The sequence below is a fragment of the Orbicella faveolata genome, unplaced genomic scaffold, assembly GCF_042242905.1.
Source record: "Orbicella faveolata isolate gen_17 unplaced genomic scaffold, um_ofav_v1 contig_36, whole genome shotgun sequence".
NCBI lineage: Eukaryota > Metazoa > Cnidaria > Anthozoa > Scleractinia > Merulinidae > Orbicella > Orbicella faveolata.
Genome location: NW_028301565.1, coordinates 288,767 through 311,666, shown reverse-complemented (window position 1 = coordinate 311,666; position 22,900 = coordinate 288,767). Strand labels below are relative to the sequence as shown.

The window sequence follows — 22,900 nt, the reverse complement described above, 5'->3', positions numbered from 1 at the left end:
ACAAAAACGGAGACATGAATGCTCTGTTGTCCAAGAAGATGCAGGGGTTTATGAACCTGGTCATAATCAATGCCCTTCTGGTCCAATTTCATGGCGGCTTCACGGCTCGCCAGGGTAATATCGAAGCATTTTCCCCTAAAGAGAGGGACAATGCCTTGAATTTCGCCAGCATACTCCGATAAACATTGAGCGATTTTAAGCACGTCAATGTCCGTGACGTCATTGTCCACGAAAAGACGAACAGTTCCCCGGTGAGCAAATTGAGCATGTGGCTTGCTCAGGGCCATAGCGTGACAACGTCACATAGGAACAAAAAACACACCGCCATACTTACCCCCACTATTGAGTGACGAGAAACAGGCGCCGGTCGGCGAGGAACAAAGGCCAAAAGATCACGCAGCAGATTCCAGAAGCACATGCTATAAAGACACTAGAGAAATAGTCCCAAGTGAAAAAAGGAGTCTCCTGGCTTTCGAACTAAGACGTAAGAACTACACTTGATCTTAACCAAAAGGCTGAGAAGCAATACCGGACCTTCCCTCCCCTAGGAGGGTGGTCCAGGGCTTCCCCCTTTGCGATATGGTCAATATGCTGTTGCTGAGGGGCCTGGAGCCAACTGTAGGCTGACACTATGGAGCAAGTTGCCATCGTAGACACACTTGTTGTACAGCACAAGTCCAGAAAAATCAGCAGCAAAGTTGATAACGTCCCTCCAGGGGTGAGTGAGATCAAACACCTTTTTGCCCTTCAAAACGAGGCAACATGTTAAAGACCTGTAATGGCTCCGTTACTAAGATAGCGCTACAGACAGGCAGAAAGCAACAGCTATGTTATCAACATTCATTTTCCACGGCATACAACTTGCAGAGAAGTCAAGAAATGCCTACTAAAAGATTGCTGGTTGGTATTATTGCTTTGCTTTTGCTTTGGTGGCTTGTTTAAAAGACTAAATTTTCACGCCTGGTAAGTTTTTTGTATTTTAGGCAGTTCGATGGGCAGAGTGCAATGCCCACCTTCCATTAAATACAATGAAGAAAAAGCTAAAAGAACTGCCAAGGTAAGGGGCACCCTCATATGAGGTCAGCCCGCCAACTTCGCCGGGAGTCAAACCCCGCCTCACCTACAGAATTAAAAAAACTATATAAAAGCAGAGGATAAAAGACTATATACAAGATGATAACGTGTCTACAGAAAAACCAACAAAGGCGATTGAGCAGCAGGAACACGTTGCAAAGACAATGAACCCAGAGTAGGGTTGAGCTAGGTCGACAATTAGGGTAAGTTAAAAAGCAACACAGAACACCAATAAGGCGACTGAGCTGCAAAAGACAGTCCAGAACAGGACAAAGCTAAGAAAACTACGGTACTAGCAATTAATGCGACCATACAGCGAAGACAGTCCAGAATAGGACTAAGCTAAGTAAACTACAGTACTACCAGTTAAGGCGACCATACAGCAAAGATAGTCCAGAATAGGACTAAGCAAAGTAGGCTACAGTACAAAGACAGTCCAGAATAGGACAAAGCTAAGAAAACTACAGTACTACCAAGTAAGGAGACCATACAGCAAAGACAGTCCAGAAAAGGACTAAGCTATGTAAACCACAGTACAACCAACAAAGGCGACCATGCAGCAGCAAAGACAGTCCAGAATAGGACTAAGCTATGTAAACCACAGTACAACCAACAAAGGCCACCATGCAGCAAAGACAGTCCAGAATGGGACTAAGGTATGTAAACCACAGTACAACCAACAAAGATGACCATGCAGGAAAGACAGTCCAGAATGGGACTAAGCTATGTAAACCACAGTACAACCAACAAAGGCTACCATGCAGCAAAGACAGTCCAGAATGGGACTAAGGTATGTAAACCATAGTACAACCAACAAAGATGACCATGCAGAAAAGACAGTCCAGAAAAGGACTAAGCTATGTAAACCACAGTACAACCAACAAAGGCGACCATGCAGCAGCAGACAGTCCAGAATAGGACTAAGCTATGTAAACCACAGTACAACCAACAAAGGCGACCATGCAGCAAAGACAGTCCAGAATGGGACTAAGGTATGTAAACCACAGTACAACCAACAAAGATAACCATGCAGGAAAGACAGTCCAGAATGGGACTAAGCTATGTAAACCACAGTACAACCAACAAAGGCTACCATGCAGCAAAGACAGTCCAGAATGGGACTAAGGTATGTAAACCATAGTACAACCAACAAAGATGACCATGCAGGAAAGACAGTCCAGAATGGGACTAAGCTATGTAAACCACAGTACAACCAACAAAGGCTACCATGCAGCAAAGACAGTCCAGAATGGGACTAAGGTATGTAAACCACAGTACAACCAACAAAGATAACCATGCAGGAAAGACAGTCCAGAATGGGACTAAGCTATGTAAACCACAGTACAACCAACAAAGGCTACCATGCAGCAAAGACAGTCCAGAATGGGACTAAGCTATGTAAACCACAGTACAACCAACAAAGGCTACCATGCAGCAAAGACAGTCCAGAATGGGACTAAGGTATGTAAACCATAGTACAACCAACAAAGATGACCATGCAGGAAAGACAGTCCAGAATGGGACTAAGCTATGTAAACCACAGTACAACCAATAAAGGCGACCATGCAGCAAAGATAAGCTTAAAGGCAAAGATCAAAAACTTCCCCAGAGACAATGCCAATGATACCATTGGCACCCCATTGATGGTTGAAAAAACGACAGCGGCGAGAAGAGATGAGGCGCTTGAAAAACAGAGGTAAGTAAAAACGAGTTCGAAACTTGAGGCATGCCAGAAGCTTAAGAGCACTTGGCCGCTCAGAGCGAAAACGGAAGTCGTTATGCTGAGACCAGACAAGGAACTTGCACACGTTTAGAAGGTAGGCAGACCTTGGGAACACAACGGAACTCATCACTACTGAAACCAAAAAGCATGTACTGCAATTCAATGGGAGGGGCCAAAGGAGAAGCCAAAAAGAGAAGAAACTGAATCCAAGCAATTCTGCCTTGAGCGAGAGGGCAAGCAAAAAAGAGATGGTCAGACCTTTCAAGATGAAAGCCACAAAAACATGCTTTGATGTCATAACCAAATGAACAGAGCCTCTCAGCTGTGTATAAGATGCCATGAGCAATTTTCCAATTTAGGTCAATCACTTGCCTATCAAGAGGCAAGAAAAAGAGATTGCCAGGTCGAAAGCCAATTCAGATTGGGAAAAGCCTGACGGAACTTGATAAAAACTAATGCAGACGACAAGGGTTCAGGGAGAGTAGGAGCTGATAACACAGCTTGCAGCTGATGGACTTGACAGAGATTGGACGAGTCATCGAAGAGGCAACAACAAGACCAGAAGGAGACCCAGAGCCACCAAGAGAATGCCAAGCTTTAAGCAAGGCAGCATAGAAAGGAGGTAAGACATCAGGGTCAAAGTTAAAAGGATCAGAAAAAACTTCCAAGCGGGAGTCATTAAAAAAGAACGTAAACGAAAAAGTCATCAGGCCCACCCAACCACTTGGAGAAGACGCAAAACGCTTGATCCACTGAACAAGGAGCGACTGCACCTTGAAATCAGTGGATACAACAGAAAAGCCACCGTTCTCACGAGAATGAAAGAAAACGCTTCGAGCTACAAGATCCCTTTTGCCACTCCAGAAAAACTCAAAGACAAGCAAATTAAGCTCCGACAAGGCCCAAGGAGGCATTGGGACCAAAGAAGCAATATACCATACCCTAGACAGGGCAAGTGCATTGGAGACAATGGGCTTGCCACCATAAGATAGAGTCCTGGAGCGCCAAGAGTTTAGACATTTCTCTACCGCCTCAATATGGGGAAGCCAGTTAGAGTTGTCCATGAGGCCGTTTCCAAGAAAGACCCCCAGCACCTTGATTTTAACAGATGACCAGGCGATTGGCACAGGAGAATCAGAGCGATTATGCCAAGCACCAAGCCACAGACCCTCACATTTAGAAAGATTGAGCTTAGGGCCAGTTCCCTGTAGTAGTATAAGGGGAATTAACTAAATACCGTTTTGCATCAGGGGGGCTTATTGACCCGTTTGGTAGTGCCACACCCCACACCGAAATCCAACGAAAAAGTTGAACCAAGCCCCCCACCACCAACATAACGAGACCCACCCACACCAGGGCAACAAAACCTCCCAACGAACAAAACAAAGTTTGGGTTATAGGCAAAAGTTGCGGTGTGTTGGTGTGGGTGGTCAATGGTGGGTGTGGTATGTGTTCTGGTGGGTTGGTGGGTGTGGGGTTTGGCAGTGCCACACCCCACCAAAATCCAAACAAAAAGTCAAACCAAGCCCCCCACCACCATAACGAGACCCACCCACACCAGGGCAACAAAACCTCCCAACGAACGAAACAAAGCTTGGGTTATAGGCAAAAGTTCGCGTGCGTTGGTGCGGGTGGTTGATGGTGGGTGTGGTGTGTGTTCTGGTGGGTTGGTGGGTGTGGGGTGTGGCCCTGCCAAACGGGTCAATGCGTCCCCCTGATTGAAACAGTATTTAGTTAATTCCCCTTATACTACTCAAGACGCATGAAACGCCGTGCAGCGCAAAGCCAGACAAGCAGCGCAGCGCAAAGCCGCACAAGCGGTGCAGCGCAAAGCGACGAAACAGGAGAGGTCTAAGAGGAGCCAAGGCTGGAAAGCCTCGCGCAGCAGCACAGGGTACTTGGCGCGCGGTGTTGCGCAGCGACCGCTCGAAACGTTTTGCATCACGGGGGCTTTATTTGGCTGTTTGACAGCACATGCCAGGCACGAGCGTGAAACAAAAGCGGGGCGGGCTTCGGGCGGCAACCAAATTTTAAATTGAAAAGAAGGGGCTTTGTTGTACGCGATGGCATCATCGCCGGCTTTTCCTCAAGCCGACCGGTGGTCGCGGGAGATCACGGTTGAAGGCTACGATTTCGCACATCACGGCCCACCCATCGTCCCATTTAGAAATCTGGCCTGCGGATCTTACCGCATCAAGTATTATTTTCAGGGCAGCGGCAACGGTGCAGCATCGCTTGTGTTGGTGCTTGAAAACGCATTTGGCCGCCAACTTGTGGCGTGGTCGCCGGTTTCAGTGTGTGCTTGCAGACCACGTTTCAGAAGCCAAATTTATCGACTTTGTTGGGTTTGGAGCAGTCGACAACGACAACTATAGTTTCCCACCGGTTGTTATCCGCCTCTCTCACGGCCCAAAATCAAGCGGCTGTCCAGAGTGCTCTGTTTTTGCAAAAAACAAGGGCAAAACGGTCTTTGGTGCAAATATTCAGAAGTGTTTTAAGGCAAACGGGCCATCAGGCTCTGATCCTGATTATAGCGTGCTTATACAGGCGTTACGCGAGGTTGTACGCGCCCACAAACCGTCGGGCCCACCCTACCCCTCACCATCACCCCCACACTCTCCCATTCCCATAGGGCGTTTGCCCGGCGCCCAGTTAGACAAAAGCGGGGAAGAGAATGTCGAAGCGTGATGTCTGTCACGTTTGAAAAAGAGTGGGAGAAGGCTCTTGTGAAGATTCAATCAGCGCTTAAGGAGCTCGAGGAGGCTGTCAGAACAAAACTTGCAGAAAAGATCAAAAAAGAACTCGTTTGGGGGTTATACGACGAAGACATAAAAGAGCTGAACAGCAAACTTTCAATAGACTCGTTCCTATTCGGGATAACAGAAAAAATATAGGGTCGAGGGTGAGACACGCAAAAAAAGGGGTGGAGAAGAATTTGTTTTTTGCGGTGGCCAGAGCCCTCAACAAAGTTTGAAATCGAAGAAGACATTGCCTGTGTCGGGAGACAGCTTGGCACCAAGAATCAAGATAAAGTTGGTTTTGCGGCGTTTCTCCATGGCATAAAAGAGCGAAGACGGCACCCAGACCAAAAAGGTCGAACCCTCTTCTTTCTGGAGCTTGAGCAAAGCGGAAGGCCCGTACTTGTTGCACCCATGGTCGAACAAAGCAAGAACGCGGTACGTGCCGAACCCAACATCGCGCCAACGAAGGGTTTCTTCAGGCTCTTGGAAGTCTTTGAGCGAAGGCCAGAGTGGCTTGTCCAGAGGAGGCGAGTCAGCAAATGAAGCTTGCGCGGGATCCATAGGGAATACCAAAAAAGCGCAAGCGTTCAACAGGGAAGAGCTGAAGCAAGCTCGGCCTCAACCATGGCAGCAACGACTTGGCGCGAAATGTCGTGAACCTCTTTCTGCCAGCCAGGAGTGAAACACTCGCGGGCGAGAAACGCGAACAAGTGGAAGCAGACAATCATGCGCAGACAACATGCAAAGAAAAGCGTCTGTTTCTAAAACTCAGTTCGAAGCAGGAGGGTTCGTGATTTGTTTATCATCTTGTTTCCGAGCCTGGCACCGATGTCTTTCTCAAGTTTTTGGACATCAATGTTGGGAAGCTTCCTGGTCGAAGGTTGCTGAAGCATCCAAGCGCGGACCTTATTTTTCAGAAAGTTGTATTGCTGAAACTCGGAAAGGATAGTGTCGAACTCGTGGGAAGAGACCTTGTTGTTGTTCAGAGCGTTGGAGAGAAGCCTGTTGACGGTGTCGCACTTGGCAACGGCGAGGGTGGTGATCTCCTGGTGCTTCTGGATCTTCGAGTTGAGCTTTTTGCCGGCGAGAATCAATGCAGACGAAACGAAAGCGAAGCACCCACCAGCGCCGCCAAGAGGAACGGCAGCGGGCAAGCCAACGACAGACAGAGTGGAGCCAAAACTTGCGCTGGAAAACGTTGCCGAGAGAATGCTGGAGCCGGCGGCGCCCCAATTAACAAACTTTCTGGCACGTTTGTATTTTTTGCGACGAGGCGATAGTGGTGGACCTCGCTGGCCAATGGGTTGGAAATCTCATTGACCTTCTGCAAGCGGAAATTTTGAGAAGGCTCTGCCGCCACCACCGGATATACTGGCTCGGCAGGCGGCGCGCTTGGTGGCAACAGATTTGCCGAAGACATTGCGTATATAAAGAAATTTAATTTAACTCTAATTCAAAAAGAAGCGGCAGGTGTTTGAAATCAAAAAGTTCGCCATTTTCATCCTTCACTTTTAAGGTGATGCTGTTTATGAACTTGTCTGTAGAAGCATCACGGAAAACGTTTTGCGATGAGGCGATGTTATAGCTGACTTTTTCATAAGGCTTTCCTCTGACGTCAACCTTGGCAAGAAGGTCTGACCTCTTTCCATTCAAAAAGTTTTTGTCGAGTCGATCAGATCGCAGTGGATAAAGTAGCAACTTGGGCTGTTAAGCTTTTTGATGTATTCTTCTTTCCTCATATTTCTCCCGACTCCAAGAAAATTGGCCAAACTGTAATCTACGGAAACTTCTTTCAGTTGATTAGTGTTGAGTGCATTACCAGCGGCGGTTGTAATTTTAAGAACAGAATTGGGGTTATTCGTTTCCAAGACCATTTTCCCTTTTTTCTTGTGATGTTCAAAACTGGATTGTAGCTCTTTAACAATGCTCTCGACATTGTAATGCCCTTGAGGCAATGATGCAACCACGTTGTCGGTTCCTTTGAAAAACATTCTGCCAACACAACTCAGATTATACCATGAGTTGAAAAAAGAACAACTCAAAAGTCTGGCATAGCATGCTCCTGGGAGCGGTTCTTCAAAAGAGATGGTCTCGCCGTTCTGTTGCGTGACAAGAGTGAGAACAACCATTTTTATATTCAACAAATAAATTATGTTCAAAATACATGGCGAATGTGTGGAAAGATCCTGCGTTAAAAAAAGCGGAGGTGGCGAAGAAAAAGGCGTGGACAAGCTTTTTAAACCGCTTCCCCAAAGCGGCCAAAAGCCGGTTCATCTCACAAGCAACGATCGACGAGAAAAATAACGTGACCGCAGAGGTGTTTTTCAAAGAAAGCAAAGACTCTTTCAAAGCGTCTTCGGTTCAGATAGAAAGTACTGGAGCACCGAAATGAAAGAAGCGCTTGGTTTGGGAGCCGTTGGAGGTTTTCCTTACCAGCTGGCGCCGCTTGGTTCAAAAGTTTCCTTGCCCATCCCTGCCGTACCTTTCGACGGGAAAGCGCAAAGTTTGAAAAAAATATTCGACGCCCCAATCCAAATATACGTCACGCCTGACCAACATTTCACAACAAAATTCCGTGAAATATTTCAAGACACCAAACTCAGGCACACGTCGGCACCCGAATCAAAACGCTGGCTGGGAGGGGCTGACATGAAATATTGGCCGCAGCAGCTCAACTTCGCGGTTTTCTGCGCAACACAGGGGTGCGGAGTTTCTCGCGAAATATTTGACAGCGGGATGGATTTCCCCCCGCAGATAAGAGCTTTCTACAAATTCCACGTGTACTTCACGGTCAGGCAGATTTTGTGGCAGCTGGGAGGAATTCAGAGCATGAGCGCTTTGCCCGGAGACCCGACATTCAACCAATACAACAATCACTACAATGTCGCTTCGTACAAAAGGATATGCGACGAGTTCGGCATTGCCCCCTCGAGCGATTTCCGCTTCACGCACACGAAAAACCACGGCTTGGGAAATGTATACATTGGCGTGACAGGCCACGGGACCATGAAAACAGGAACCGCTTATCCAGGAGTGTTCTATAAATTCAGCGATGAAGTCGGGGTGGCAAGCAAAGGAAATGTGCTTTCATTCCTTGAACCTGACGCCGTAGCCCAATGGGACTGGTTCGCGCCAAACACAGCATCAGGTTTGACGCAGGTGGGCTTGTCGAGAATCAACCAGTCAATCGAGGCTTTCGTTTACTGCACCCTGGGCGCACAAGTCAACGTCCGTAGCAGCATTCTCGGTTCTGGTGGCCGAGCAAAAGAAGCCCAGAGCGAGTTTCTTGTTCTGATGCAAGATGTGATCAGACAGCCCGACCTGGCTAAGAGTGTGCAAAGGTACCAGCTCGCGGTGGACCAAGCAAAGGTCAGGCTCAATCTCGCTGTAGCCCCAATGGCTTGCCTAATGCCTGCGCAGATGATAATAAACATCGAAAGCACGATCGGTTACAACAACAAGCTGAAACAGCCGGTCTCCAGAATGAAACTGGGGGTGAATAACGAGGTAAACCCAGAGACAAAAAAAGCGGGGCTGAAGCTCATGGCAGGCGGCCCGTCAAAAATCAACCCGCCTAACAGCCACCCGTCCAACCCGATTCACAAAGCCGCAACAGCCGAATCGGGGCGCGTGGTTCGGCCCAACAGACAAGCTTTGCCGCCACCTGAAAAGGAACAAGCGCTTCTGCCGGAGCCAGAGGCTGCAGACAAAACCTCGCAACACGAAATTACCAAAACGGCATTGATTGTAGGCCTTGTGGGAGTTGCAGCATTTCTGTTGATGGCTTCGGGCTAACAGCACTTCACAAAATATTTTTGGAACAGAAAAGCCACTGCGGCGAGAATGAGCAGCCAGGTGTGCTCGGCCAGAAATCCGACGACTTGGCCGGCGGCTTTGAACAGGAAGCTCACGATCGAGCAAATCAGCCCGGGCAGCAGAGAGCCAAGTTTCGCGGCAACGGCTTTGAGGCCGTTCCCCAAAGCTTTGCCGGTGGCTTTCAAACCTCTGGTGAGGACCCCGATGACAGCGCCGATTGTGGTCCCGGTGGCGAGAAGAATAGCACTCAACGTCACGCCATATTTTTTGAAGATCTCCTTGACCCTTTCCAAGAGAGACCGCCCCCTTTCCCTTTCCGCGATCTGACTCTGCAAACGGGCGATCTCCTCGTTTCTTTCAGCAACTCTGCCTTCTGCGGCTTCTTTTTCGGAGGGCGAGGCATTCTCATCTTGGATGATCGCCTGGTCTTCCACGTTTTGGCGCTGCAGCTCGCTTTCCTGCTCTTTCAGGTCGTCCAACGGTTTGGTTTGGTTGAGCCTTTCTTCGATGGCGTTTGTTTTGCTTTCTTTTTCTGCAACGCTGGCCCTGAGTTGGTCAACATTGGCTTGTTCCTTTTCTCTGGCCGTCGCTTTTTTTGTGAGCGAGTCCAAAGCTTTTTTCTTGGTTTCAAGCTCGGTTTGATAGTTCTTTTTCAGTTGTTTGAGCCTACGCAGCTCTGTTTCACTATCAAGATTCGAACCTTGTTCATCCTGAATGGCATCAATCTGAGCATCAGTTTGCGCGATTTTTTGCCTAAGGGCTTCCGCTTCTTTCTTTTCCCCGTCTCTTTGCGAAGAGAGCGTTTCCGCCTGTTGAAGTTGGTTTCTGCCTCTCTCAGTCTTTGGCGCTGTTCTTTGATGGTGTCGCGGTCTTCTGCAATGATGTCTTCAGCTCTTTGCCCAAGAGCTGATTTTTTCGAGTCTCTGAAACTTTTTAGTAACCCTTCGTCGCCAAGCTTGAAAATTTTAGGCTCACCCCCCGGGGGCCAAATGAAACGATCTCAGATTGATTCCCTTTTTTGCTGAAACCAATTGGGCCCAATTTTTTGAAGTCTACCTTCGGGAACAATCCTCTGATTTTTTCTTTTGCCCTTTCAAGCATGGCCGGTTTGTCATCGGTATGTACGAAATCACCGAGCAAAGGGGTTTTTTCTCCCCCAAAGGATCTCTCGGTATAAGAAGTGTCAGGCAGGCCGGACTTCTCTTTAGTAAAAGTACTCATTCCCTTTTGTTCGCCCCCGTGGTAGGGGTCACCAGGTTGGTAGGGAGTGGACGCCGCACCTGGCTGAAAAGGACCGGTTGTGTTAACCTCTTGTTCGCCTTCATCAGAGTCGTGGTCAATCTGCTTGTCAAGGTCCGGGTCTTCGTAACCAAATTCGACACCGCCTTCCGCCGCCATAGCGATATAGGTGAAGCCGGTTATTTTTTAAATTAGAAAATTAATGCCGGCATATATACAATGTCACTTCCAGAGAACCTTCGCGCAAGGCACAGCGAAAAGACCGTACACGCCATGAAGGCCGAGCGTGCAGTGAATCGAATCACCTTTACCCCGTCTGAAGCCAGCCCTGGAAGTACTCTGTATGTTTCCGTGCCCAAGCTGAACGAGAACGAGGTTCTGGTGCCGGGCTCGCTTGCGCTTGTCTTTGATATCGACCTTGCTGGAGGGCACGCCAACAAGTTCCTCGTCCAGAACATCACGCGGGCGCTCGTTGACAGGCTTGTCGTGAAGTTTGCAGGCAGTATCCTGCAAGACACGGTTGGGTATGACATCTACAAAACGTTCCAAGACCTTTTTCTTTTGCAGGAAGAGCGAGACAGCAGGCTTCTCGAAGGGATTGAAAGTGAGGATCTGTGCAAGATCCGCTCAGACGTGGGAGACAAGAAAACCTCGGGCGTCGACGCTGAAAAGAAGCTGAACGAGGTATACGGAAAAAAGTACCGGATCAGGCTTGACCGTCAGATCTTAACTGCCCACGGCATTTTCTACCCCCAGGCCCTTTACAACAACCTCATGTTCGACGTAAAACTCGCCCAAGCTATACACGTGGTCAAAGGCTCCAATAACACCCAGCTGAAATACAATCTGAAAAACATCCAGCTCGAGTACAAAATGATACGCAGCAAGACTCTGGCAGACGAGGCTAGGAGCGTTTACACCAGCGGCAAAGAGTTCAGTTACGACAACGTGCTGCACGACAAAGAGGTGGCCTTAAAAAAAGACACTGACACGAGAATCAACATCAAAGTCAACACCCCGAAAAGTTCGCTAAAAGCCCTCCTCCTCCTGTTTGTAGAGCTGTATACCGCAGGTGCCAGAGATTCAGAAAAATTCATCTTCCCCGATCTGACGAAAGTCAGCGTCACGGTCAACGGCGTGCCCAACAAGCTTTACAGCGACGGCATCAAAGGCAAGGACATGTGGGAAGAGGTCCGCAACCTGTTTGTGAAGGAAAAAATAAAACGGAGCACATGGATATTACGAAGTTTTACACCGGTGATAAGTTCAGGCTTGTGATTGATATGCGCTCTATGACAGACCAAGACATGCACGGCAGCGGCATGCGGATTGTGAACACTACGGATGGGATCCAGCTGGAAATTGAGCGGAAACCCGAAGGCTCAGTCGACGTGAAATGCCACATATTCGTAATCTCCGACTCCCAGTTCAATCTTATGGACAGACAGCTGGAATTTGTACAGGATTAATATGGACCCAAGCAAGATACCCTTCAACGCTCTGATCGTTGGGCCGACTAATTCAGGCAAATCGAGGTTCGTGGTGGACCAGCTCTACGGCCCGTTCCGCGGAAAGTTCGACTACATCGTTCTCATCTGCCTGACGTTCACGCACAACAAGACCTACCACCGGTTTGGCGAAAACGATCCGAGAATGGATGTGATAGTCTGCGAGCAGCACGACGTGGAAAGGTGGCTGAAGCTTGTGAGATGGCTTTCTGAGGGCACCAACACACTGATAATCCTTGACGACTGCACGGCCTCCAAAGACATGAAAGGGCACACAGGCGAGGTGGTGAATCTTCCCTTTTCCGCACGGCATATGGGCATCAGCGTGTGGGCGCTGACCCAGAAGCTGCCCGGAATAACAGCTTCCTTCCGTGAGAACGTGGCGGCGATCGTACTCTTTTACACCCCCTTGGCCAGGACAACGAAAGCCATCTTCGATGATTACGCTGGCGAGCTCCACCCGGACGCGTACAGGGGCTTGCTTTCAAAGCTGAAAGAGCGGAAGTTCTCTTATCTCATGTTCGTGCTTTGCCACCTGTATGGGGTGAACTTATTTGAATAAAAAAGTTCGCGCTGTGTATAGCCACGTGCAATGTCTGCAGAAGACGCGTTGCAGGATGTCATGCGTCTTCTTGAAACGGAGCCCGCGCCGGCGAGTGGTCCAGCAGCCGGCATTGTTGCAACCGCCCCCAACATTCCTGCCCTTCGCGAGCAGCTGGCCGTGCTCGTGTCCACAGGCAAAGCCAAAGAGGCCATCGGAGTGCAGCTGACCCACGAGCAGGTGAAGCGCCTGAGCGACAAAGATGTCGAGAAGTACATCAAACACTACGAGACATACGTGGGCTCCAAGACGACAGAAAGCCTGATCGACAGCTTCATTTTTCTTGCAACCAAAGTGGTCGGAATGACAGTCAAAATCAAAGACATAGAGGCTTACCAAAAAGAGCTCAGAAACGACTACATCTGGAACAAAGAGCTCTCCAATCTGGCCGGTAACCTGGCTTTGAAGTGCGGCCGGTTTCTTGCCGCGGCCAACGCGGTGTTCATCACCACGAAACATCTTTATTTTAGTCAACAGTCGCCCGTGCAGAGCCACCCTTCTCGTGATGAACACGGCTACCCGCTTGAGGGGGTTGATGAAGTAGCCAGCTCATCAACCGTTGAATAACTCGTCACCATTCATCAACAAATGCGGAGGTCTTGCTGACAATTGTTAACAATTAAACTTTTTCATTTGCTTATAATACGGTTCGCTTCAATGTCAACCGAACAATCCGAGAGCGTGCCTGCCACCGTCAGTGAGACCAAGGCAGCGCCTTCCGCCGTCACTGCGCCTCAGGTAGAGACCAAGGCAGCGGCTGCCGCCAATACCACACGGCAAGCGACGACTCAGGATGCAACCACGCAGCGAGTAAAAAAACCCGAACCGTGTGGCCGCCAGAAAAATGGTTGCTGAAAGAAGCCGTCTGGCCCGAGAAAAACAGAAGAAAGCGGCCAAGGCTTATTACGCAGAAAAGGAAGCGAAAGCCGCCACAGAGGCCCCTAAGCCAGCCGCGTCTACAGAAGGTGAAAGCCAAAAGAGCGGCGGCCTTTTTGGCCTCAGCACCAACCAATGGATTGGTATTGGCAGCATAGGCGTTTCCCTAAGCGGGCTCTATTACAAGCGTGAAGAGCTCATGGCTATGGCCAACACCGCATTAGACAAAATTAGAATGCTGAAGCCCGCGCCTCGGCCCGCTCCTGAGCCAGCGAGTGTCGAGCCAAAACCTGCTCGCGATACACGGCCAAGAGGATTAAAAAAAATGATTTAAATGTTTGCGCGTGATTCATATCTCACGATGACGCTCCCAAGCATTGCGCAGGTTCTCATCTATACAGCAGCAATCGGAGGGATTACACTTTTTTGGGCCGATTTTTCCGTCAAGACTTGGAGGATGGTGAGACGTCGTACCGACGAAATGCTTGTTGAAGAGGGAGAAAGGCGGACAAAAATGGAACAAGAGGTCAGGCGAAAAATTGAAATAGAAGACAAAATCAAAGAATTCGCAGAAGAAGAATAAGAAGCGGAAAGACAGGTCCCCAATTAATTTTGTTTTAAACTTTTGCTCTTGCGGGATTAGCCGCGGGAATCGGCTGGGCCGCGAAAAAGGTTGTGAAAGAGAATTTCACTTCCGAGCCCAGCAGCAGCTTTATGAATTACATGAAGTTCACCGCCATCATGGCGGGCAGCATTGCGCTCAAAAAGTACCTCAAGGACCAGAAAATCCTCCCCGACAGCATTTGAAAAAATCTTCCTATAATATATACCATGGCGAGCATCGCAATCATGATTGGCGGGGCTGTGTTGAATGCTACGGCTTTTATCGGCACCAATTATCTGGCGAGGGTGGCAAGGCTGCGCTTGAAGAAAAGAAGCGCCACGACAAGGCTCTCGAAGATTATCAAGCCGCTTACGCCAAATACACGCGCGCCTGGACACAGCTTCTCGACTGGATCGCGACCAACGTGCAAACAAAAGAGCAAGCCAAGCAGAACATGACCAACACAGACTATGCCTTCAAACTCTACAAACAGGCACATCCTGACGAACAGATGGTGCCCCCCAGGGAGCCGAAGTTCTCAGATTTCTATCAGCCGAGCGAGCAGCAGAAAAATGGCGAACTCGCATTCGTGGGTGCTGGGGCCTCGCTCTGAGCTACACGGCCTTCCAATACCTTTAAACTTTTTTACACCTTACTTATATGGACGCGAAACTTGCAAAGATTTACTACAGCCCCGGGGGCTACTGGAAAGGCATTGCCGCAATCAAAAAATTGGCCCAGGCCGCCAAGGTACCTGAAGAAGCCGCAGAAAAGGGGCTGATAAGGCAAGCGCTCTAGCAGATATACCTCCCCGTGCCGAAGCGGATTCCTCGGCCAAAATTCGACGTTCCCATGCCCAACAGGGTCCATCAGGCTGACCTTTTTCTGCCGCACGACAAGCTCCCTCGCGGCCGCAAAGTTTTCAAATACGTGCTGACCGTTGTCGACGTGGCCAGCCGCTTCAAAGAGGCCGAACCCCGGACTTCGAAAAATTGAGGTCGCCCTGGCCTTTCAGAAGATTTACAAGCGCTTGCCTCTCGAATGGCCCAAAATGCTGCAGGTTGACCCCGGGCATGAATTCATGGGCGTCGTCACCAAAGAGATGGACAAGCACGAAACCTTTATCCGGCGCGGGCACGTTAACATTCACCGCGTCCAGGCCATTGCCGAACGTTTTAACCGCACTCTGGCCGAGCGATTGTTCGGGCACCAGTACGCCGAAGAGATGCTTCTCCCTGAGGGCAAGCAGTCTACTGCCTGGGTGAAAAGACTTCCTGAAGTTCTTTCGGCTCTGAACAACGAGGTCACAAGCCTTATCGGCAAGAAACCCGCCGTCGCCATCAAAGAAAAGTCTGTTTACGCAAGGCCGTCGACACCTTACACGAGGCCTGTTGGGAAAAACAAAGAAATCCTCCCCTCTCTTGTGCAAGTTTGTTATCTCTACCAGCCCGGCGAGCTTGAAGGGGGCGTGCGAGGAGCCACAGACCCAATCTGGTCTTTGAAACTTTTCTACATTGCCCGCACTTTCATCAAACCCGAGCAGCCCGTTCTTTGCTTTCTGCGCGATGACCCCCAGCGCGGGTTCGTCCGCGAAGAGCTGCTGCTTGTTCCTCCGAACACTTCCCTGCCTCCCGCTGACGCCAACTAAATGTGATATTTGATTGGTTCCGTGTGTACCCCGTCTGGCAGCACCCACCGCTTGTCATAATACACGCTCAGCCCCAGCTTGGCCTGCTTGTATGTGACCATCTGTCCGTCCCGCATCCTGAAACCTGTTTGTGGCCATGTCCCTACTCCCTTCCAGCACTTTCTTGAACCGCTGCCAGGTCAGTTCATTCTGCGTTTTCGACATCCCCTTCGTGCTGAACTTCTGTTTTGCGTCCACCTCCCCTTCGTCGGCGAAATAACACTTCGAGCAGAGCGTGATCATCCGGCTGCCCTTGAACTCTTTTTTGAAGAGGCCTGGCGTCCGGCCGCTCCATTTGTCCCAAGCGAGCCATTCCCTTTTTTTCGCTTCAAATTCGGTCTTCAGCTCGGGCCTCACGACGTCCTCGAGTCTGTCTTCCGAGATCGCCCTGTAGCTGCTGTCCATGTCCATCTGGATGAGCTTGAAATCTCTTGGGCGGCTTTGCGCTGCGCCGCTTGTCTGGCTTTGCGCTGCGCGGCGTTTCATGCGTCTTGAGTAGTATAAGGGGAATTAACTAAATACTGTTTCAATCAGGGGGATGCATTGACTCGTTTGGCAGGGCCACACCCCACACCCACCAACCCAGCAGAACACATACCACACCCACCATCAACCAGCCGCAACAACACACGCCAACTTTTGCCTATAACCCAAAGTTTGTTTCGTTCGTTGGGAGGTTTTGTTGCCCTGGTGTGGGTGGGTCTCGTTATGTTGGTGGTGGGGGGCTTGGTTCGACTTTTTGGTTGGATTTTGGTGTGGGGTGTGGCACTGCCAAACGGGTCAATAAGCCCCCCTGATGCAAAACGGTATTTAGTTAATTCCCCTTATACTACTCCTGTTCAAACCTCTCCTAAGTAGAGAAGACAGCTCAAGTAGCGTCATCCGAGATCAAGATAACGTAAGTGTCATCAGCATACAGGGAAAATGACCGGCAGAGGGTGAGGTCTCCCAGGCAGTCTTAAGCCAACAATAGATAGATGAGAATGCAGGTTGGCAGCCAAAACCTCGATGATATAACGTAGAGCAAGGGTGACAAGGGGCACCCTTGATGTACACCGCAAGACGGCCAGAACAGATTACTAGTATAACCATTGATAAGGATGGCACTGTGGATGTTAGAATAAAGAAGTTTGACCCAAGATATAAAAGAAGGACCGAAGTGATCCAGCATAGAAAGGAGAAAATCCCAATCAACCCTATGAAAAGCTTTTTCTTGGTCAAGAGCTAAAATCGCAGCCAGAAGGTTATTATCATTGACATAATGGATTATGTCCCTTAGCAGGGCAACATTTTCTCTGATGTAACGCCGTCGAACACCACAGGTCTCGTCAGGATGAATGACATGCTGTAGGACCTTAAGAAGACGGCCAGGAAGGGCATGCACGCACAGTTTGTAATCCACATTAAGAAGACTAATGGGACGCCAGTTTTTATGGAGCAGTCTATCCCCTCTTTTATAAATTAAAGAGATCAAGGCAATCCTCTGAGAAGATGACAAGCAGCCCGAGTCAAGAGAGGTGTTAAGAACCTCAACTAGATCAGGCCCAAGAACGTCCCAGAATGTAATGTAGTCCCATCCGGCTTAAGCCAAGTGAAGGGAGCCGTAGTGGGGTGCAACGAGCGCCAGATGTTGATGACACAACAGTCGCGAAAAAGATCTCCAAGAGTAAGAGAGCTGTCATGAGAGGTGTCAAAAAGGTTAACTCTCACGGTGATCAAGAGGCCGATTAAAAACTGCATTGAAATCCCTGCAAAGCACAGTGGGCATCACAGGATAAATTTGGTCGGCAAAATAAGCAAAGAAATCACTCTGTTCAGGATTCCTGTTTGGGGCGTAAACACAGGCAATGCCAAAGGTCACATCATTTCGAGAGAAATGCGCCATGACAAAACGATCCTCACTGTCAAAAGCAACCTTAGACAAAGAGAAGGTCGATCTGTATAAGATGACAGAACCACAGGAGCGAGTGGATCAAAAACCTGTATGAAGAGAACCAGGAGTCACACTCAGAACAACTAGAGATATGAGTCTCCTGTAAGCAAACAAAATCAATGGCGAGGTGGCTAAGCCACAGCAAAAAAGACAAATGTTTGTTATGGTCATGCAGACCATTAACATTAATTGTCAAGAAAGAAGCTATGTTTAGGTCTTTCTGGCACGAGGTCTACTCGACAGAGACCTGTTGGACGCAACTACAGGTAACTTAGATGAGAGCCAGACCTTTCCAGTGACTGACCACCAACCCTTGAATTAACCGACACAGGTGATGACCGGTTTTTCTGTAAAAGCTTACCAACTACACTCTTGACCTTAGTCTTAAGCTCTCTAGTCCTGTAAGACGAGGATGAAAGACCAGGGTAGGATTGGGAAGAAACCAGCCCTGGACAAACATCCGGTGTAGCAGGCTCAACACTCCGAAGGATGCTCTGACTCAGAGAGCTAGCATCCCCTTCATCAACCACAGCCTCAACAACTTTACAATCCCCACGCACAGCAACAGCAGCAGCAGCAGTAACAGAAGCCTCAGCAGCAATACACTGGGAATCACTGACTTCAGCAACAACCGGGGCAACATCCTCAGACATGGGCTGCCCACAAGTAAAAAGATAACCATCGGTAGGAGACACTTGATTAGAGTCACTAGCTGAAGTCCCCTCAACAGCAGGAGGGACCCCCTGGAGGGACCAACAGAGGGGTCTCCACCAGAGGGATCAGTAGGGGTCTCCCCCAGAGAAATCAACAGCAACGGCTCGCGATGAAACCACATAAGCCTCGGCGAGGGAGGCAAGAGAGGTATAGCCATCAGAGGTTGGGACCGTCGCAGGATGTTTCTGGCCACCGGAGGCCTGCCCCAGTGCAGGATCATCCCCACTGGAGGCCTGCCCTCATGATGAATTGGCACCACCAGCAGCCAAGCCCCACGTATTTGTACAATGACAGGCAAAATGCCCAGAAACCCCACAGCAGTGACACTTGTCCTTGTTGGGACAATCAGCAGACTTATGACCCTGCACAGCACAGAGGTTACAGACAAGGGGCTGGTCCTTGTACCACACTCTACATTGATAGCAACCAATGGTCAAAGAGCGGGGCAGGGAAGAAGACAAAGCGACAGAAACAAGTCGCGTTCCTGTGAAGATGTTTGGGTCTGAGATATACTTCTGTTTTTTGACGTTCTTGACTGCACCGAAGTCACAACAAACCCGAGCAATGTCACCATCATCCTCATAGGGATAGTCAAAACTGTGAAGAGTGGTGAGAGGAGGACCTCCCCCAAGAATGAGGCACCGCAACCTAAAAAGCGTGACACTAGAATTCTCCGTAGCATGCTTAAAACCATCACTAGTGCTGAAAGAAACCCTCACCACGTCATAACCAATTTGGACAGCAATTACTCCATACAAACTAAAACAGTCAAAGATGGCCTTCATGATCTCGTCTTTAGACTTGCCAACCAATTTGCGCACAATTTGGATGTTAACAGTTTTGGTTAGACGCATGATGCAGGATTAAAGCAACTGGATTGAAACTAAATAATACAAGTTAAATTATTAAGAGCAAGACTTTATTGCTCAAGGAGTTATAAATACTAAATATTACGTGTAAGACTTTTGCTTACTCAAACAATTATAAATAATTTTAAATTGACAAATTATAAATTATTAAGAGCAGGACTTTCCCTACTCAAATAAATTACAAATTATTAACAGTAAGACTTTTGCCTACTCAAAAAACTAATATGAATTAAAGACAAATGACAGACTTTTGCTGTCTTAAAATTACTAATATAAACTATACTAATTGAAGCAAAGAAAAAAGCGCAAAAAAGTGTGCGAAAAACGCAAAAAGAAGATAAGCCGGATGGGCGAAAAGAGATACAAAAAAGCACGCGAAAAAAACAAAAACACGCAAAAAAGGTAAGCTGGATGGGTGAAGAAAACACCCTAAAAACACACTAGATAAGCGTGCAAAAAAGGAAAGCAAACACAAAGGCAAGCAAACGCTAAGGGAAAAGAGTCAGATGCAAAAACAAGCAAGTGTCAAGGGAAAAGAGGCTAGAACACGACAACAAGTGAGCGCCAAGGGAAACGGAAACAATAAAGGAAAAAAAAGCCCGAAAACAAAGGCTGAGCTCAGCGAAAAAACAAGCACAAGGTAGATAAAATTATTTAGCCCACGAAAATAAACGAGGGACTAAATAAGAAACAGACAAAAATGAAGCGAGGAGCAAGAAAAGCAATAAACGAAGCGGGACGAAAAAACGTAGCGAAAACGAAACTAAACAAGCTATGTCAGCGAGCTATACAAAGTGGTGTGTGAAGGTGAGAACCACACCCTCACAAGGCAAGAGCAAAATAAACAAGCAAAACGGCAAAAACCTCAAAGATCAAGGATCAGTGAGGAAAGAAGAAACAAGTCGAATTTAACGATCAGGGATCAAAAAATATCGAAACTGGTACAAAGTACTAAACAGAAAAAAGCAAGCGCGAAACAAGCAAAATGAAAGCTGCGGGTGAAGGTGACAACCACACCCACACAAAGCAGCAAGCAAATAAGGTAAACAAGAAAGAAAAAACCTCAAAAATCAAAAATCTAAGAGGGAAAAACGCAAATAAATCGAACTAAACGATCAGAGATCGAGAAGTATTGATACAGGTACAAAGTACCAGATAAAACAGATGAAAATACGGCAGAAAACAGAAATCTTTCTACCGCTAAATTAAATATTCACAAGCAAAAGTATATAATGCCAACAGAGCAAACAAAAGAACAATAAAGATGGATATATAAATATGTGAACTCACAAAAACAATTGATTTCTCTCTTTTCCTCTCCGCATCTGCAGAGGGACAGACACTTACCAAAAGCCCAAAAGCTCGCGTCAGGTAAGTTTTTTTGTATTTAAGGTGGTACGATGGATGCAGTGCAATGTCCACCAACCATAGAGGCATAGATGAAAAAGTACTGCCAAGGAGAGGGAGCAGCCTCATACGAGGCCGGCTCGCCAACTTCACCGGGGAGTCAAACCCCACCCCACCATAAAAACACAAAAGACAATAGACACAGTTTAAAACATTAACCCATGCAGTAAGAGTGAGAAAAGAAAGACTGGTTGAAAAATACTAGCTCAGTACATCCAACAAAGGCGACCAGGACTAGGGAAAGAGCTCAAAGACTAATAGATGTGATAAAAACGAAGAGTCAAAAAGTTCTAGATAAAACCAGACACTTAAAAACTTAGTTTAAAGGAAACATCAGAGACACGGCCAATGACGCCATTAGCGCCCCATTGACGATGGAAGACGCAATGACGCCGCTGGGAGAGGAAACGCTTGAAGTACAGAGGCAAATAGAAATTTGCCCTAGACTTGAGACAGGCCAGGAGCCTGAGAGCACTGGGTGGTACTGAGCGGAACCGATAGTCGTTGCGCTGGCGCCAGGCTAAAAACTTACAAAGATTCAGTAAGTAGGAGAAGACCCGAGGAACACAAAGAAGCTCATTGCTGCTAAAACCAAAAAGCACGTGTCACACAGTTATGGAGGGAGCCAAGGGGGAGGCCCGAACGAGCAGAGATCAAACAAAGCCAATGCCACTCTGGATGAGGGGACACGAAAAGAAGAGATGTTCAGAGGACTCCATGTGATGACCGCAAAAACAATTGGTGGGCAGGTTATAACCAAAGGAGGATAGCCGTTCAGCGGTGTACAAAACCCCATGAGCTACTTTCCAATTCAGATCAATGACTTGCCTGTCCAAGGGCAAGAAAAACAGAGATTTCCAGGCTGAAGGCCAGTTGAGGTCACCAAAGGAAGGTCTGAATTTGGTAACACAATGAGGCCGACAAGGATGATTAAGGAGACTCAACTGGTACCACGATTTGCAAGAAAAGGAGGATGCCGGGAGGTCTACATTTTCGACCAAAGAGCGTACAACCAAGCCATTTCGACAGGCTGAGCCATTCAGAACTTTCCATGCATTCAGCATGGCAGCATAAAAGGGAGGAAGCCCGGCAGGAGAGAAAGCCAAAGGTGCCGAGAAGACACTCATGGGGTCTATACCAAAATGGTCGAAGAACCAGAAGGTCATTAGAGAAACCCAGCTGTTCGGGGAGCACAGATAACAGCAGATCCATTGCACCAAGAGAGCATTAACTTTAAGAGCAATAGAGACCATGTTAAAGCCACCCTTGCAGCGGTCATGGATTACTACATTGCACGCCACAAGGTCATGCTTCCCACTCCAGAAAAATTTGAAAATAATCGAGTTGAGCTCAGCAAGGACCCGGGGCAGCATATGCACCAATGAGGCGACATACCAGCTCCTTGACAGAGCAAGAACATTAATAACAAGGGCTTTGCCGCTATATGAGAGGGACCGTGAACACCATGAGGAAAGGCAGTTCTCAACGGCCTCAATTCTAGGGCGCCAGTTAGCAGTGTCAACGTTGCCATTCCCAATGAAAACACCCAGGACTTTTAGCTTGAAGGAAGACCATTTGATTGGCACCGGTGCATCCACACGATCACACCAAGCACCAAGCCAAAGGCCTTTGCACTTCTCCTATTTAATTTGGCGCTGGTGCTGGCCTCAAAGAGGGCATACGTGTCAAATACAGCCACCGTAGCAGCATCTGATGATGAAATGACAGATGTGTCATCAGCATATAAAGATAAAACCGGCAGAGGCACAGAAGCACGAGGCAACACAAGGCCCTTGATGTCCGGGTGGGCCCGGATATTAACCCTGAGGACTTCCATTGTCAGAACATAGAGGAGAGGAGACAGGGGGCAACCCTGTCTAACTCCGTGAGAAGGTTTAAAGTAACGAGAAGTGTAACCGTTAATGAGGATGGAGCTCTGAATGTCAGAGTAAAGCAAAACCACCCACTTGATGAAAGATGGGCCAAAACCCATTCGAGAGAGGGTAGACTGGAGGCAGAAAACCTTTCCTCAACGCCATTTTTCTTCTCTAACCGAAAAAAGTAGCTGGTGGAGGCTTCACCCTCCTCGGCCCAATGGGTGCGAGATC

General features: G+C 48.3%; 3 pseudogenes; all 3 read right to left on the bottom strand.

Annotated features, from left to right (window-relative positions):
* Window positions 1–2,654: 2,654 nt before the first annotated feature.
* LOC149101881 (uncharacterized) lies at window positions 2,655–4,132 on the bottom strand (annotated as a pseudogene).
* A 5,173-nt stretch (window positions 4,133–9,305) lies between these two features.
* Window positions 9,306–10,752, bottom strand: LOC149101880 (uncharacterized; annotated as a pseudogene).
* A 10,348-nt stretch (window positions 10,753–21,100) lies between these two features.
* On the bottom strand, window positions 21,101–22,239 carry LOC149101879 (uncharacterized; annotated as a pseudogene).
* Window positions 22,240–22,900: the final 661 nt, after the last annotated feature.